Below are 17,473 nucleotides of genomic sequence, written 5' to 3'. Positions count from 1 at the left end.
GAACCTGACCTCTCTGGGTCATCACTAGTAAATGTGAATCTAATAAGCGTCGAAATTTTGAATCTTCAAATGCTCCCAACCTCATGTCCCTTTTCCCTGGCCCGTTTTGAGTATCTAACCCTGAGATCTTGTGTCATCCCTGCAAAAGTTCAGTGCTGAGCCAGGAAGCCTCAGCGCAAACTTTTAAAGTTGAACAGCTCCCATTTAAAGACCACCCCCCCCAAAAGCAATCGAGGCCCAATTAAACAAAAATAAAGAAGTGACCCTGACTATGCCCCTCTTGGACCTGTGTTGCACAGATGATGTAAGAAACCGTATGTGTACACTTCTGAGCACACAGGCCCCGAGTGCGGCCTAGGGGGCTATGATCGCTGAATCATAGACCCCGCTCGCGACAGAGAAGCCCTTAGCCATGGATCTTACAGAATACAAAAGTATTCTGACCAAGAAATGGTTTGGGTGAAGAAACCTGCTGGCATGGAATTTCAGTGTCCTCAGACCTCCTTAGCATAGCTCCCTCTGAACATGGACTCTCAGGGCCTCAAGACTTTGAAGATCCATTCAAGAAGCCTGGAATGTCCTGACCATGGATGGCCCTATAATATCCTCCCTAATCAGTGCCCCTGTGGCCTATGTGCCACCTCTGTAAGAGGTAAGCCCCATTTATGCATCTTCCAGAGCCTGGAACTCCCAAGCTGTGACCCCTTCCTGCAACGATACCGGTGAGGTGTTAAAGTACGTGAGATGGCTCCCCTTTATCTACCCAGTCGATCGCGTTTACCGCCTCGCCCTGTGGCACCCGACCAAGAATCTGCTGAGTACCGACGTACCTGTTTGCAGACTTCTTCGTCTGGGCCCTCTAAACGTGTACCGTCCATTCGTAGACTCTTTGGACGCGAACCCTCAGTATTGTGACGTCGGCTCGCACGTCGCCCCTTGGCGATGTGAATTTCCTGTAAGTGCACTTTGATGAGCATGGACGCTCTGATTTCAAAGGGACCCGTTCAAACACAACCCCTGTAACTCTGTGAAGTCACAGAAGACGCGCCAGGCCACGAGCCTTCATGTGGATGGACCCACCCTGAGAATGGGGGTGGACCCACGCCGAGAATGGGACACATCTTAGTGCTAATGCCACTGAGCATCAGCATCTGGATGTGGCCCATTCCGAGCAAAACTCGTGCCTGTGAGCCTCCCGAACCTGACCTCTCTGGGTCATCACTAGTAAATGTGAATCTAATAAGCGTCGAAATTTTGAATCTTCAAATGCTCCCAACCTCATGTCCCTTTTCCCTGGCCCGTTTTGAGTATCTAACCCTGAGATCTTGTGTCATCCCTGCAAAAGTTCAGTGCTGAGCCAGGAAGCCTCAGCGCAAACTTTTAAAGTTGAACAGCTCCCATTTAAAGACCACCCCCCCCAAAAGCAATCGAGGCCCAATTAAACAAAAATAAAGAAGTGACCCTGACTATGCCCCTCTTGGACCTGTGTTGCACAGATGATGTAAGAAACCGTATGTGTACACTTCTGAGCACACAGGCCCCGAGTGCGGCCTAGGGGGCTATGATCGCTGAATCATAGACCCCGCTCGCGACAGAGAAGCCCTTAGCCATGGATCTTACAGAATACAAAAGTATTCTGACCAAGAAATGGTTTGGGTGAAGAAACCTGCTGGCATGGAATTTCAGTGTCCTCAGACCTCCTTAGCATAGCTCCCTCTGAACATGGACTCTCAGGGCCTCAAGACTTTGAAGATCCATTCAAGAAGCCTGGAATGTCCTGACCATGGATGGCCCTATAATATCCTCCCTAATCAGTGCCCCTGTGGCCTATGTGCCACCTCTTTAAGAGGTAAGCCCCATTTATGCATCTTCCAGAGCCTGGAACTCCCAAGCTGTGACCCCTTCCTGCAACGATACCGGTGAGGTGTTAAAGTACGTGAGATGGTTCCCCTTTATCTACCCAGTCGATCGCGTTTACCGCCTCGCCCTGTGGCACCCGACCGAGAATCTGCTGAGTACCGACGTACCTGTTTGCAGACTTCTTCGTCTGGGCCCTCTAAACGTGTACCGTCCATTCGTAGACTCTTTTGATGTGAACCCTCAATATTGTGACGTCGGCTCGCACGTCGTCCCTTGGCGATGTGAATTTCCTGTAAGTGCACTTTGATGAGCATGGACGCTCTGATTTCAAAGGGACCCGTTCAAACACAACCCCTGTAACTCTGTGAAGTCACAGAAGACGCGCCAGGCCACGAGCCTTCATGTGGATGGACCCACCCTGAGAATGGGGGTGGACCCACGCCGAGAATGGGACACATCTTAGTGCTAATGCCACTGAGCATCAGCATCTGGATGTGGCCCATTCCGAGCAAAACTCGTGCCTGTGAGCCTCCCGAACCTGACCTCTCTGGGTCATCGCTAGTAAATGTGAATCTAATAAGCGTCGAAATTCTGAATCTTCAAATGCTCCCAACCTCATGTCCCTTTTCCCTGGCCCGTTTTGAGTATCTAACCCTGAGATCTTGTGTCATCCCTGCAAAAGTTCAGTGCTGAGCCACGAAGCCTCAGCACAAACTTTTAAAGTTGAAGAGCTCCCATTTAAACGACCACCCGCCCCTAAAAGCAATCGAGGCCCAATTAAACAAAAATAAAGAAGTGACCCTGACATATGCCCTTCTTGGACCTGTGTTGCACAGATGATGTAAGAAACCGTATGTGTACACTTCTGAGCACACAGGCCCCGAGTGCGTCCTAGGGGGCTATGATCGCTGAATCATAGACCCCGCTCGCGACAGAGAAGCCCTTAGCCATGGATCTTGCAGAATACAAAAGTATTCTGACCAAGAGATGGTTTGGGTGAAGAAACCTGCTGGCATGGAATTTCAGTGTCCTCAGACATCCTTAATATAGCTCCCTCTGAACATGGACTCTCAGGGCCTCAAGACTTTGAAGATCCATTCAAGAAGCCTGGAATGTCCTGACCATGGTTGGCCCTATAATATCCTCCCTAATCAGTGCCCCTGTGGCCTATGTGCCACCTCTGTAAGAGGTAAGCCCCGTTTATGCATCTTCCAGAGCCTGGAACTCCCAAGCTGTGACCCCTTCCTGCAACGGTACCGGTGAGGTGTTAAACTACGTGAGATGGCTCCCCTTTATCTACCCAGTCGATCGCGTTTACCGCCTCGCCCTGTGGCACCCGACCGAGAATCTTCTGAGTACCGACGTACCTGTTTGCAGACTTCTTCGTCTGGGCCCTCTAAACGTGTACCGTCCATTCGTAGACTCTTTGGATGCGAAGCCTCAGTATTGTGACGTCGGCTCGCACGTCGCCCCTTGGCGATGTGAATTTCCTGTAAGTGCACTTTGATGAGCATGGACGCTCTGATTTCAAAGGGACCCGTTCAAACACAACCCCTGTAACTCTGTGAAGTCACAGAAGACGCGCCAGGCCACGAGCCTTCATGTGGATGGACCCACCCTGAGAATGGGGGTGGACCCACGCCGAGAATGGGACACATCTTAGTGCTAAGGCCACTGAGCATCAGCATCTGGATGTGGCCCATTCCGAGCAAAACTCGTGCCTGTGAGCCTCCCGAACCTGACCTCTCTGGGTCATCACAAGTAAATGTCAATCTAATAAGCGTCGAAATTTTGAATCTTCAAATGCTCCCAACCTCATGTCCCTTTTCCCTGGCCCGTTTTGAGTATCTAACCCTGAGATCTTGTGTCATCCCTGCAAAAGTTCAGTACTGAGCCAGGAAGCCTCAGTGCAAACTTTTAAAGTTGAACAGCTCCCATTTAAACGACCCCCCCCCCCAAAAGCAATCGAGGCCCAATTAAACAAAAATAAAGAAGTGACCCTGACTATGCCCCTCTTGGACCTGTGTTGCACAGATGATGTAAGAAACCGTATGTGTACACTTCTGAGCACACAGGCCCCGAGTGCGGCCTAGGGGGCTATGATCCTTGAATCATAGACCCCGCTCGCGACAGAGAAGCCCTTAGCCATGGATCTTACAGAATACAAAAGTATTCTGACCAAGAGATGGTTTGGGTGAAGAAACCTGCTGGCATGGAATTTCAGTGTCCTCAGACCTCCTTAGCATAGCTCGCTCTGAACATGGACTCTCAGGGCCTCAAGACTTTGAAGATCCATTCAAGAAGCCTGGAATGTCCTGACCATGGATGGCCCTATAATATCCTCCCTAATCAGTGCCCCTGTGGCCTATGTGCCACCTCTGTAAGAGGTAAGCCCCGTTTATGTATCTTCCAGAGCCTGGAACTCCCAAGCTGCGACCCCTTCCTGCAACGGTACCGGTGAGGTGTTAAACTACGTGAGATGGCTCCCCTTTATCTACCCAGTCGATCGCGTTTACCGCCTCGCCCTGTGGCACCCGACCGAGAATCTGCTGAGTACCGACGTACCTGTTTGCAGACTTCTTCGTCTGGGCCCTCTAAACGTGTACCGTCCATTCGTAGACTCTTTGGATGCGAAGCCTCAGTATTGTGACGTCGGCTCGCACGTCGCCCCTTGGCGATGTGAATTTCCCGTAAGTGCACTTTGATGAGCATGGAAGCTCTGATTTCAAAGGGACCCGTTCAAACACAACCCCTGTAACTCTGTGAAGTCACAGAAGACGCGCCAGGCCACGAGCCTTCATGTGGATGGACCCACCCTGAGAATGGGGGTGGACCCACGCCGAGAATGGGACACATATTAGTGCTAATGCCACTGAGCATCAGCATCTGGATGTGGCCCATTCCGAGCAAAACTCGTGCCTGTGAGCCTCCCGAACCTGACCTCTCTGGGTCATCGCTAGTAAATGTGAATCTAATAAGCGTCGAAATTCTGAATCTTCAAATGCTCCCAACCTCATGTCCCTTTTCCCTGGCCCGTTTTGAGTATCTAACCCTGAGATCTTGTGTCATCCCTGCAAAAGTTCAGTGCTGAGCCAGGAAGCCTCAGTGCAAACTTTTAAAGTTGAACAGCTCCCATTTAAACGACCACCCCCCACCCAAAGCAATCGAGGCCCAATTAAACAAAAATAAAGAAGTGACCCTGACTATGCCCCTCTTGGACCTGTGTTGCACAGATGATGTAAGAAACCGTATGTGTACACTTCTGAGCACACAGGCCCCGAGTGCGGCCTAGGGGGTTATGATCGCTGAATCATAGACCCCGCTCGCGACAGAGAAGCCCTTAGCCATGGATCTTACAGAATACAAAAGTATTCTGACCAAGAGACGGTTTGGGTGAAGAAACCTGCTGGCATGGAATTTCAGTGTCCTCAGACCTCCTTAGCATAGCTCCCTCTGAACATGGACTCTCAGGGCCTCAAGACTTTGAAGATCCATTCAAGAAGCCTGGAATGTCCTGACCATGGATGGCCCTATAATATCCTCCCTAATCAGTGCCCCTGTGGCCTATGTGCCACCTCTGTAAGAGGTAAGCCCCGTTTATGTATCTTCCAGAGCCTGGAACTCCCAAGTTGCGACCCCTTCCTGCAACGGTACCGGTGAGGTGTTAAACTACGTGAGATGGCTCCCCTTTATCTACCCAGTCGATCGCGTTTACCGCCTCGCCCTGTGGCACCCGACCGAGAATCTGCTGAGTACCGACGTACCTGTTTGCAGACTTCTTCGTCTGGGCCCTCTAAACGTGTACCGTCCATTCGTAGACTCTCTGGACGCGAACCCTCAATATTGTGACGTCGGCTCCCACGTCGTCCCTTGGCGATGTGAATTTCCTGTAAGTGCACTTTGATGAGCATGGACGGTCTAATTTAAAAGGGACCCGTTCAAACACAACCCCTGTAACTCTGTGAAGTCACAGAAGACGCGCCAGGCCACGAGCCTTCATGTGGATGGACCCACCCTGAGAATGGGGGTGGACCCACGCCGAGAATGGGACACATCTTAGTGCTAATGCCACTGAGCATCAGCATCTGGATGTGGCCCATTCCGAGCAAAACTCGTGCCTGTGAGCCTCCCGAACCTGACCTCTCTGGGTCATCGCTAGTCAATGTGAATCTAATAAGCGTCGAAATTCTGAATCTTCAAATGCTCCCAACCTCATGTCCCTTTTCCCTGGCCCGTTTTGAGTATCTAACCCTGAGATCTTGTGTCATCCCTGCAAAAGTTCAGTGCTGAGCCAGGAAGCCTCAGCGCAAACTTTTAAAGTTGAACAGCTCCCATTTAAACGACCACCCCCCCCCAAAAGCAATCGAGGCCCAATTAAACAAAAATAAAGAAGTGACCCTGACTATGCCCCTCTTGGACCTGTGTTGCACAGATGATGTAAGAAACCGTATGTGTACACTTCTGAGCACACAGGCCCCGAGTGCGGCCTAGGGGGCTATGATCGCTGAATCATAGACCCCGCTCGCGACAGAGAAGCCCTTAGCCATGGATCTTACAGAATACAAAAGTATTCTGACCAAGAAATGGTTTGGGTTAAGAAACCTGCTGGCATGGAATTTCAGTGTCCTCAGACCTCCTTAGCATAGCTCCCTCTGAACATGGACTCTCAGGGCCTCAAGACTTTGAAGATCCATTCAAGAAGCCTGGAATGTCCTGACCATGGATGGCCCTATAATATCCTCCCTAATCAGTGCCCCTGTGGCCTATGTGCCACCTCTGTAAGAGGTAAGCCCCGTTTATGCATCTTCCAGAGCCTGGAACTCCCAAGCTGTGACCCCTTCCTGCAACGATACTGGTGAGGTGTTAAACTACGTGAGATGGCTCCCCTTTATCTACCCAGTCGATCGCGTTTACCGCCTCGCCCTGTGGCACCCGACCGAGAATCTGCTGAGTACCGACGTACCTGTTTGCAGACTTCTTCGTCTGGGCCCTCTAAACGTGTACCGTCCATTCGTAGACTCTTTGGATGCGAATCCTCAATATTGTGACGTCGGCTCGCACGTCGCCCCTTGGCGATGTGAATTTCCTGTAAGTGCACTTTGATGAGCATGGACGCTCTGATTTCAAAGGGACCCGTTCAAACACAACCCCTGTAACTCTGTGAAGTCACAGAAGACGCGCCAGGCCACGAGCCTTCATGTGGATGGACCCACCCTGAGAATGGGGGTGGACCCACGCCGAGAATGGGACACATCTTAGTGCTAATGCCACTGAGCATCAGCATCTGGATGTGGCCCATTCCGAGCAAAACTCGTGCCTGTGAGCCTCCCGAACCTGACCTCTCTGGGTCATCGCTAGTAAATGTGAATCTAATAAGCGTCGAAATTTTGAATCTTCAAATGCTCCCAACCTCATGTCCCTTTTCCCTGGCCCGTTTTGAGTATCTAACCCTGAGATCTTGTGTCATCCCTGCAAAAGTTCAGTGCTGAGCCAGGAAGCCTCAGTGCAAACTTTTAAAGTTGAACAGCTCCCATTTAAACGACCACCCCCCCAAAAGCAATCGAGGCCCAATTAAACAAAAATAAGGAAGTGACCCTGACTATGCCCCTCTTGGACCTGTGTTGCACAGATGATGTAAGAAACCGTATGTGTACACTTCTGAGCACACAGGCCCCGAGTGCGGCCTAGGGGACTATGATCGCTGAATCATAGACCCCGCTCACGACAGAGAAACCCTTAGCCGTGGATCTTACAGAATACAAAAGTATTCTGACCAAGAAATTGTTTGCGTGAAGAAACCTGCTGGCATGGAATTTCAGTGTCCTCAGACCTTAGCATAGCTCCCTCTGAACATGGATTCTCAGGGCCTCAAGACTTTGAAGATCCATTCAAGAAGCCTTAATGTCCTGACCATTGATGGCCCTATAATATCCTCCCTAATCAGTGCCCCTGTGGCCTATGTGCCACCTCTGTAATAGGTAAGCCCCGTTTATGCATCTTCCAGAGCTTGAAACTCCCAAGCTGTGACCCCTTCCTGCAACGGTACTGGTGAGGTGTTAAACTACATGATATGGCTCCCCTTTATCTACCCAGTCAATCGCGTGTACCACCTGGCCCTGTCGCACCCGACCAAGAATCTGCTGAGTACCGACGTACCTGTTTGCAAACTTCTTCGTCTGGGCCCTCTAAACATGTACCGTCCATTCGTATACTCTTTGGATGTGAACCCTCAATATTGTGACGTCGGCTCGCACGTCGCCCCTTGGCCATGTGAATTTCCTGTAAGGGCACTTTTATGAGCATGGATGCTCTGATTTCAAATGAACTTATTCAAATATGACCACTGTCTATGTGAAATCAGAGAAAGTATTCCAAACCATGAATATTTTCTTGGTGGACGCAAGCTGAGAATTTCAAACATCTTAGTATTAATCCCTCTAGAATATTCATCTGGATTTTGTCCATCCTGAGCAAAACTCTGAAATATCAGCCTTTGATTTTGACCTGTCTGGGTAATCCCTTGTTAACATGGATGTAATAAGCATGGAAATTTTTAATCTTAAAGTTCCCCCACCCTCATTTCTCTTTTCCTGACCCATTTTGAGTATCTCACCATGGGACCCTGTGTAATTTTTTCAAAAATACAGTTCTTGACAGATAACCCTAACTGTTAATTTTTTTTATTATGAACTCCCGTTATAGAAACCACCCTGAGTTTGTCCCTCTTGGACATGTACCAAAAAACATTATTTTTAAAATTTGATAACCTAGTTTTCTGTGCACACAGGGCCTGAGTGTGTTTCTTGATGGCAATGAGATCCCTGAATTATAGACTCTGCTACCTATAGAGAAACCTCTATTTGTGGACTTTCAAGTACACAGAACTATTCTAAGAAAGAACTCCATTGGTAGAAGAAATCTGCTTGGCATTGAAATTCTTTTTTCAGATATACATCTTATGATACATGAGAATGGATTCGGCTGATCATGGGATCTCTGACCCTTAGCACTTATGAGGATCTTCTCGATAATTGTGTATATTTCAAATAAGAGATTGCTCTTTTAACACCTTTCCTAACCTTTGTTCCTATGGAGTGTGTATACCCTCAATTATGTGTGACCTTGTGCATGTAACTTGCTCCTCATGGAATTCCAGTCATTGAAGATCTGATTATTGTATATATTTTTAACCCTGCTGAGAATGTTGCTCTTGCTCATGTATAGCACATCGACACAAAACTCACTTTGTTATATTCTCAGTAAGGACCTGTCTTGTTTTAAACACTTCTCTCATCGACTCTTTAATCATACACCTTCCAGGAATTGAACTTTATTATTTTTTTATTCCCACAATCAGGCCTTTCTTTGCAAGGTACCCCCTTAATGACATATACCCTGAACATGGATTTCATCAGTCATGGATTCCTATGCATGGACCGACCTGACTACATAACCCACCTTGTGTGTTAGAGCCCAATGACGATAGGCACTCTTTAGCACAGACCATTTTCAGTAGGACACACCTGGGAATGAAGTCTTTCTGAGTCATACCCCGGTAAGCCTAGACGGTGGAAGTTTGAATGATATTGATCTATGCATGCACCTTCCTGAACGTGGCATTTTTCGTGATAATCACCTCTTAGTGTAGACCTAATATGCATGAATCCTTATCTTTGAATACCCTAGTAATCAATTTGTGTGATTATAGCTCATCTTGATTATGTAACCCCTTGGTTTTTTTAAACCCCTGTACTTGGAATTAACTTCCTGAACATTTACTCCCTGAGCATTGTGGACCTTCTTGATCATGGACTGCTTTGATTAGAAATTGCTTTAGTGTTAGCCATATCTGAGCATTTACCCTACTGAATATGTATAATCCCTGACTGTGTACTTTTCCGAGGGTAGAAGGACTGAGTATGAACCTACCTGACTACATCCTCAGACCATAAATCGCCCTTCATCCTGAGCATGGTCACTCCTGAGAAAAGACCCTTCTGATGATGATTTCTGTCTGTGAGAGGAGCCACCATGTGCATGAGCTGTCTGCTTGTGGAACATTCTGAGCTTAATCTCTATGAGCATGGAGCTCCTGTGCATAGATCATTCTGAATATGGACCCGTTGTGAGAATAAAACCATTCTCAGGACTAATCCCCTTTTGCATTGACTCCCTCACTGTGGACCCTCCTGAATGTGGAATCCTGGGAAGTGATCACTTGTGAGCATGGACCCCATCAGTGTGGAACATTCTGATCTTTGACCTCCAGAATAATCAACTTCCCTGATCACAATTTTCTTGAGCATGTACCGCCTTGATTATTTATAACCCCAGTACATGTATTTTTCTGAGCATGGAACCCCTTACATGGACCCTTCTGATCCTGTACTGCTTTGATTATCGACTTCCCTGATCATAGCCCGACCTAAGCATGTATCCTGTTGATCATGTATAACGCCTGAATATGTACCTGCCTGAACATGGCTTCTTCTGAATATGGAGACCCTGTACAAGAACTCTTTTAGCCTTGACCTTCTATGTGTGAATTCTCCTAATTATGGACCTCCCTGGTTATAAACTACCATGGTCACAATTATTTCTGAGTATGTTCCCCATTGATAATGTATAAACCATGAAAATATACTTTCTGCATCGTAGACACCCTGAATGTGTATTGTCCGGACTCTGTACTCCTGAATCATAGGCCTCTCCTGAGTATAAACCCTCCAGAAATGGGCCTTTGTGAGTAGGGACCCACTCTGAGAATGGACCCCATGGCATGTGGTGGCTCTGAGTGTGGGTCATCCAGAGCATAAACAACATGAACATGGACCCTACTGATCATGGATCCCTGGGCATACGCTAACCATCCGAAAAAAGTCACAGGTATTTGTCAGTTGATGACAGCTCATATAGAAAGGGAATCAGGCTCATTGCCTGTGACCCTGAGGAATTAAGCTGAGACTAGAGGTCGAACTGTGTCGTGACCTACTTCCCATCTCTTGAGAAATGACTTGGCACAATGAGAGCTGAAACCCCTTTCTGGGCCGGGGCTGCCTCTGACCGAGCTTCCTGGGTAGAGCAGGGTGCTGGGGATCGTTGGGGAAGAGCTCAAGTCTCCTGGGCTTGGCCCGGGAGACTTGGAGATGTGATTCCAGGGAATTCCAGAAGGCTGAGAGCAGCCCTGATATGCAACTCTCAGCCCGGTCATTTTTCGTATTATTTATTAAAAGCTCATCATTTATATAAAGCGAAGGCATCACACCCACCCCCAGAGACTCCCAGGTCATGAGAACCAGGGGGACTGGGCTTGGCATGGCCTGGGGCCCAGACAAAAGAGCCATAGAGGCCACATGCACCCTTGTACCCAGCTCTGGGCAGGATGCCCAGTTTTTCTCCAAAATAGATGGAAGCAGGTCTCCTGACGACCCCAGTGTCAACACAGGCGACCCTGCCACCTTGTTTTAAAGGGACTTCTCAGACTTGAACTTACTGCAGGTGAGTAAACAGATAAAGAAAAGCCCCGCAGAAGCCCAGGCCGTGTGAGTAACAGCATACGCACTCCATCTGCAGCATCTGTTACCTTTTCTCACCTCCCCTTGCTGGCTCCCCCCTGGGGGCCGGGGCCAGCCCTCCCCACAGTTCTAGATGTTGCTGTGAGCTGCACGTCATGCGGCCACCATGCTTTGGGGGTCGGGAGGGTGCAAACAGCTCAGCGACCTGGAGCAAGGCCACACTAGTCCAGCGAGGCCAGCCAGGCATGAGCATAGTGTCCGTCCCTGGCCTGGGAAATGACACTGAGTCCCATCAGGGGTGTCCTGTCCTGCCTGGGCCATTTGCAGCTTTGTCAGGATCCTCTTAGAGAAGTTGGTGAGGGAGATGCAGCTTGCAGAGCAGCGGTGACTTAGCCCAGTCACCATCCAGGGAGCCCCAAGACTTTGGGGGCCCTGACAGATGGGCGGCATTCCAAAAGGCTCCTGCCATGAGCACAGGAACCTCACAGACAGAGCTGGCCCTGATCGGCAGCCCAGATGCCTGTCCTGCTCTGACCTGGGTCTGGAGCTCCTGGCTGGAGGCCTGGGGCGAGCTCTTCCCCTGAACCAGTGTCATTCAGACGAGAGAGATGCGTCCCACCCAGACCGGGAACTCCTGAGTGCAGAGGGCGCACGCTTGCAGAGCTCCGGTCTTTCTGCACGTCAGCCATGTGGACAGTGGTGCTGAGATGTTAACACGGTGGCCTGGTGCTCGCTCCACACAGCAGGTAGCAGCCCCCCTCCCTTCCACAGTCACCCCCGCCTTTGGGCACCTACAGCCCGACACTCCTTTGCTGTGAAACGGGGTAAGTCCGTCACGGTCTGCGTCCTGCTTCCCCCTCCCTGCTCAGGTCCTCATGTCACCAGACTCACCTTCACAGCCCTCCCCCACCTTGTGCTTCCACAGGCTGCGATCTGCCCTGTAAACAACACAAACAAGAGCCTTTCCTTTGACCACTTTGCCTTCCTCTTTTCTCCCCTTCACAGGGAACAACACACAAACGTGCTGGGGGTTCCTGTGCTTCCCCATCTCTCTGGTTCTCTCCACCCCCACGGCCCCCCTAAAATAATCAGCACTTTCTCCCACTCAATCCACGGGATCCTATTCAGTGGTTAGAACATGATTCCTGTCAACACCTTCTTTTAAATACTCTCTTCCTTTCTGTCACCACCAGGGAAACTAAAATTCCGTTGGATATTTAAGGAGAATTCCTCATGTAGGGAACTACTTAGTCTTAGGAGCCAGTGCAGAAGAAGGTGTGGCCCAGAGGTGAGTGACAATGGGGATTGTCAATGGGGATCCAGGATGCTCACCCCCAGGGGGCCACCCCAGGGACTCACCCGCCAGAGCCCCAACCCAGGACCCACCCCAAGGAGCCCATCCTGACGGACTCCCCCATTGGGACTCACCATTAGGGACCTGTCCCCAGGACCCCACCTCTGGGCAGCTGCTCACACGTGTCCCCTTTATCTTCTCAGTCACTGTGAGGCCGAGTGGAGACGGGTGGTAACAGGAAGTAACCTGCGCTTCTGAGGAAACCACCTGTGCTGTGAGTCACCTCACATCACAGGTAACTAACTCTCGGGACTGAGAGGCGACAGCTACCATTCCGGGCTGTTGGGAGGATTCCAGAAGATTCCGTGGTCAGGTCTGACCCTTGAAGATCACAAGCTCCTTCATGTTGGCGCAGACCCTCACACCTGTATATACTGGGCATTAAGTTATAACAAGCACTAAGACAGTCATCATGGACTCAGATGAAAAATCTCACCTCTGTCCTGGACAGAGCAGCCAACCACAGTGACAGCCACATATCGCAGTGATAGGCCTGCATCATGAGCCTTCAGAGACTGTGGGAGTCACACTCCATGTGGGAATTCACACGAAGGTCATGTGCACTTGGAGATCTGAAGATGAAGTGGAGTTAGCCAGAGAAATGTTGAGGGCCGGAGAAGGTTCTAGACAAATGGTGTGTGCGCGTAAAGACCGGGAGCATAAGAGGACAGCGCATGGCATTCTATAAAGGCACGTGTGCATGTGTCCACATACACATGTACCTCTATAGTCTAGAAGGGCCATTTGTACATTTCCTCTGTGGCGTGCTGAGCGCATCATGGCTGTTGAGTGTGTGTTTGTGCCTGTGCACACTGTGTATGTTCAGAGGCAACACAGGGTCCTCTCTAAGTCGTATGCTTCTAAAAATAAAATTATTTTTCTCAGCACATGTTGTCTCATGGACTCTGCCTCTGAAAGGGTCAGGGACAGCGGCCAGCTGAGGGTGGCACCTCTGGCTCAGGACCACGTGGCTGCTTCCTTGTGCTGTCACAGCTCGGCCAGGGCGGTTATTTGAGCTCCTTCTCTCCTCCTTTTGAACTCCAGGCTTGTCATGTCAGGCCTGTCCTCCTTCACCTCTTCTTCCCACAGCAGCGGTGCCCAGACAGCACAGCAAACCCACTGTGTCGTTTTGAACAGAACTGCACCACTTCCTGGTTTAAAAAGAGAATGAACTTGGGATTTAAAAAGTATAAGTTTGACTTGGGTAATGCAGCATGTGTGCACATGTGCACATGTGAGAAGACATGTCTCTGTGCACTGACAAGAGAGAGGGAGACATGGGTGCAGATCAGGGCCAGTTGAGGAAGATTGTCCCCCGCAGGTGACTCCAGGGGCTGAGCGGGCTTAATTTCCCCCACTGGGCACTAGCAAGATGTTTCACTGTCGTGGGCTGTAAGCATTTTATGATGGATCCTTTCCGGTGGATGCTCAGTTAGTACTGAATTCAGACTCCATCTTCCCTTCTTCTCTCCACACCCTGTCCCCACCTTATCCTCATGCTCAGTTGATGAAAGGTGACGAAAGAGAGTTCAAGTAACACGCAGAGGGAGGCCGTGCCCTGCAGTGTCACCGCATCCCTGAGCAGACCTGCGGGGTCAGTGAGGAGCCCTGGCTTTCTGCCACCACTGTTCCCGCCCGGCCTGAGCTTGCCTGGCCCTCAGTGCCAAGGTTTCCCTGGAGCTTCAGCTTCTTCAGGCTCTCTCAGCATGAGAAGGAATTTACCTCTATTGGGAGAGCCATGCTCAGGCTGCTGAGAACCACCCACTTTGCACGGGTCACCCAGACTAGGCCGAGTCATTAATGGGAAGCAGGTCACGTCATTAAACAATGAAACACAATTGGCAGCAATGCCTGGGGGGCTGTGTGTGAAGGTGCCTTTCAGGAAATAAGGGGCTTTCAGGCCTTGGGGTGTTCAGGTGACCCCATTATACCTTAGTCTAATAAAATCCAGGTAAAACTATGGGTCACAGCCTCCCGCTTTCAGGTGGAGGCTTTGTTAGGCTCTGCTGTGTGGGCCATGAGCACTGTGATAAACAAATACGAGTGTAGTACTTCACGGTGCCGGGCACCAAACTGGGAAAACACTTGGAACTGGTCAGTTCTCACTGCTGATGGGAGGTGCTGTCACAGTAGGTGGACAACTGCTCTGGTTTGCCCGGGATTGTCCAGGAAATTTGGGGTGGTGGTTTGCCCATAAGGACACAGCCATTCTAGAGCACAGTGCCCTGACTTGAAGTCTATGTAATTTGTTAGTTACACTATGTCTCCTTTTTGGGATAATTTATTAAAGATACTGTGTTGGTTGCTGATCCATCCTCATAGTTATAAACAGAAGTAAAATGATTCTTAAAATTATCAATGGAATAGAAAAATGGTACAATTTCTCTGGAAACTAGTCTGTCAGATTCTCTAAAAGTCGAACATAGAACTACTATTTGACACATCAGTCCTACTTGTAAGTATCTACTTGAGAGAACTAAAAACACATGTCCCCACAAAAACATGTGCACAAATGCTCATGGCATTATTACTCATAAGAGCCAAAACATAGAAATGGTTGAAATGTCTATCAGTAGATGAATGGATAAGTGCAATATGCTGTATCCATGTCATGGAATAGTATTCACCATAAAAAAAATCAAGTACTACTGACCCCACATAACACAGATGAACTCTGAAAACATCATGCACAGCGCAAGTAGCCAGACTCAAAAGGCCAGTGTGTTTCCATTCATAGAAATGTCCGGAGCAGGCAAGTCTACACAGACAGAAAGCAGGTTGGTGACCACCGAGGACTGGTGGAAAGAAGGGGTGACTGCTAAGGAGTTAGCGGTTTCTCTATGGGTTAATAAAGACTTTCTAGAATTCAAGAGTTGTTATGGTTAGACAACCTTGTGAATGTGCTAAATGCCACTAAATTGTACACCTTAAATGAGTGATTATTTCTCAATTTAAAAATTAGGAGCATTTCCCATAAATGAGGTTTATGAGTTTCCAGATTAAAAACATCTATTGGGTGCCCCTCAAAATGAAGTTCAAAGGAGTTTCATACTAAATTACATTACTGTGAACTCTAAGGACACCGAGGACAAGAATTTGAAACTGTCCCCGTGAGGCAGAAGGAGAAGGTCTCTTCCAAGGAGCGGAGACACCGATGTGGCTGAATGTCTGTGTTCCCCAGCTGTGGTGAGCGTGACTCATTCTGCTGCTGAGCACATCTGTCCGCACTCTGTCTCAGCGCCCTTGGTGCTTAGACGCTTTCAACTGCAGAAGGGAATCACGAGGGCACTTGTAAATGGAAATCTATAGACTTAAACGTATTTTCCTAAAACATGGAGGGGAGAATGAAAGTAGGGCAGCGTTGCCCCACGGTCACAACTGTCAGGAGACTCTCATTTCCAGGTGTTGCAGGAAATGACTGGGTTTTCCTCCCGAAGTCCTAGAACGGGGTCCCCTAGGTCCAGGGCTCCACTGTCCTTGAATTAAAACCTGGCCTGTCGATACCCTCACATGTGGGTAGGACCTTTTCGTGTCTTAGTTCAGCTATCACAGCCCCAACCGATCAGCCCAGTGTGTGAATCAACCCCATGATCCAAACTGGTCGTCAAATCTAGGGTCTCGTTATTCAAACAAAACATTCCTTATTGGTTCCACAGCCCCAGCTGCCCCCCACCCAGCAGACCAGGCTCACTCACTGTTACCTCATAAAGCAGACTCATATGTTCTTCACTCCACCTGGATGCACCTCCCATCTGTCCTCCAGATCCAGTGTCCGCCCACCTCCAGCCCAGAGCAGTCAGGTCACAGCGATGACACCGTGTGAACAAACAGCCCCAAACCCTTCACATGCATATGTGGTCCTGCGGGGGGAAGTAGGAGAAGCCCCATCCTGTGCCACCCAGACTCAGAGCCCTCGGCAGAGGAGGGGACCGCCGTGTCCCACTGATGGCTCTGCAGTGGATGATGGGTCCCACGTTGGCATTTGGAGACTGCCGGAAGGGTCACGGGGCCCCATGCATTTCTCCTCAGCTGCAGTGGCCACGGAAAGTCGTGTGGCTGTGCCTAATGGTGAGGGCGTGGAAAAGCAGCCCCAGACGAGGCCCTGGCAGTATCAGCAGGACAGCGCTAACGACCGCCACACCCTCAGTGCCGCACCAGCCCCCTGAGAGCTCTGTCCTGTGAGTGTTGAGGATTGCTTACCAGCATCCGTGGGCTCAGGGCGTGTTCCAGTGTGGAGCACCCCCACGGGCAGGTGTCAGAGTCAGCACAGCAGTGCCGCGCGAGACAGGTGGGGTGCTTGGCTCTGGGCACACACCCGCCGGTGAGCTCTCTGGAGTTCCTTCAAGTTTTCTTACCTCAGCTTTAGTATTTGTCAAGTTAAGAAATTGTGCTAACAGTGAGTTCCAAAGTGCGGATGGAAAATTATTGATAAAGAAACCACTGGCAAAGGTGTAAGAGTGGAGTGCAAAGAAGAACAGGAAAAAATGCAACTCCAAAGGTGAGTCATGGGGGGCAGGAGCATTACCTCTCAGGGGCAGGAGTGAGGGGTCAAGGGTCAGAGGAGATGAATAGGATCAGGGTGAAGGTCAGAAGGTTAGGGTTCATGTCAAGGTGTGAGGAATACTATCATGGTAGTATTCCTCATGGGTCAGGGTCGGAGTTGAGAGTTTAAGGGTTGGGTCTAACATCTTGAAATCCTCGGTTAGGGTTGTTAGGGTTTAGGGTTTGAGGTTAGTGGTTAGGG

General features: G+C 49.6%; 1 long non-coding RNA gene across 1 annotated transcript; it reads left to right on the top strand.

Moving 5' to 3' along the window:
- The first annotated feature begins 12,029 nt into the window (after positions 1-12,029).
- On the top strand, positions 12,030-13,401 carry LOC150012531 (uncharacterized). Its single transcript, XR_016510746.1, has 3 exons — positions 12,030-12,121; positions 12,569-12,663; positions 12,965-13,401. It is a non-coding gene; the product is annotated as an uncharacterized LOC150012531 (long non-coding RNA).
- Positions 13,402-17,473: the final 4,072 nt, after the last annotated feature.

This window comes from Furipterus horrens, unplaced genomic scaffold (genome assembly GCF_987537825.1).
Source record: "Furipterus horrens unplaced genomic scaffold, mFurHor1.1.pri manual_scaffold_4, whole genome shotgun sequence".
Lineage (NCBI taxonomy): Eukaryota > Metazoa > Chordata > Mammalia > Chiroptera > Furipteridae > Furipterus > Furipterus horrens.
This window is presented reverse-complemented; position numbering and strand designations above follow the sequence as displayed.